Source organism: Arachis duranensis, chromosome 7 (assembly GCF_000817695.3).
Source record: "Arachis duranensis cultivar V14167 chromosome 7, aradu.V14167.gnm2.J7QH, whole genome shotgun sequence".
Classification (NCBI taxonomy): Eukaryota; Viridiplantae; Streptophyta; class Magnoliopsida; order Fabales; family Fabaceae; genus Arachis; species Arachis duranensis.
The window spans coordinates 29,811,056-29,812,297 of NC_029778.3; positions in this window are offsets into that span (position 1 = coordinate 29,811,056).

The window sequence follows — 1,242 nt, forward strand, 5'->3', positions numbered from 1 at the left end:
TAAGGGAGCTGAAGCGTCAAAAATTAATCCTTGAACCACACCTCAAAGATTAGAGGAACATCTACTCCTCAAAACAACAGGTTGCTGAGTTCCAATTTTTCTGCTTTAGCTTAGTGATAGTATTATTATAAAAATTCACCTTAGGAGATATTTAGTAGTAATTAGTATGTCTATTTTGATTTTATTTCTAATTAAGCTATAATTTATTTTTCTCATCATCATCAGGCATAAATAAAGTAGTAGATTTTTTTTAGAATAAAGAAGTAATCTTAAATTATATTTTTCGAGTTCTTAATAAATAAAATTTATAATTAATTATATGTGGTGGCAATACTTTTTGTTCTCTGAATGAATGCTTGAACAGTGCATAATTTGTACTTTGAATTTGATGAATATTGGCTCCTGAAAGAATGAGGAACACGAAAAATATTATTGATGATCTGAAAAATCATGAAATTGATTCTTGAAGCAAGAAAAAGCAGTCAAAAAAAAAGAGAAGCCATGAGCCCTAGGTAAGAGTAAAAAGGATCCAAGGCTTTGAGCATCAATGGATAGGAGGGCCCAAGGAAATAAAATCCAGGCTTAAGCGGCTAAACCAAGCTGTCCCTAACCATATGCTTGTGGCATGCAGGTCCAAGTTACAAACTTGAGACTAAGTGGTTAAAGTCGTGATACAAGGCAAAAAGAGTGTGCTCAAGAGCTCTGGACACCTCTGACTAGGGACTCTAGCAAAGCTGAGTCACAATCTGAAAAGGTTCACCTAATCATGTGTCTGTGGCATTTATGTATCTGGTGGTAATACTGGAAAACAAAGTGCTTAGGGCCACGGCCAAGACTCATAAAATAACTGTGTTCAAGAATCAACATACTACACTAGGAGAGTCAACAATACTATCTGAATTCTGAGTTCCTAAGGATGCCAATCATTCTGAAATTCAAAAGATACAGGGAGATGCCAAAACTGTTCAGAGACAAAAAGCTACAAGCCCCGCTCATCTAATAAGAATCTGAGCTTCATTTAAAACTCTAAAATATTATTACTTCTTAATTTCTGTTAAAACCTATTTTATTTATCTAGTCGCTTGAAGACAAGCAACAGTTTAAGTTTGGTGTTGTGATGAGCGGATATTTTATACGCTTTTTGGGAATAATTTCATGTAGATCTTAGCATGTTTCAGTTAGTTTTTAGTAAAATAATATTAGGTTTTAGGCAAAAATCATATTTCTGGACTTTACTATGAG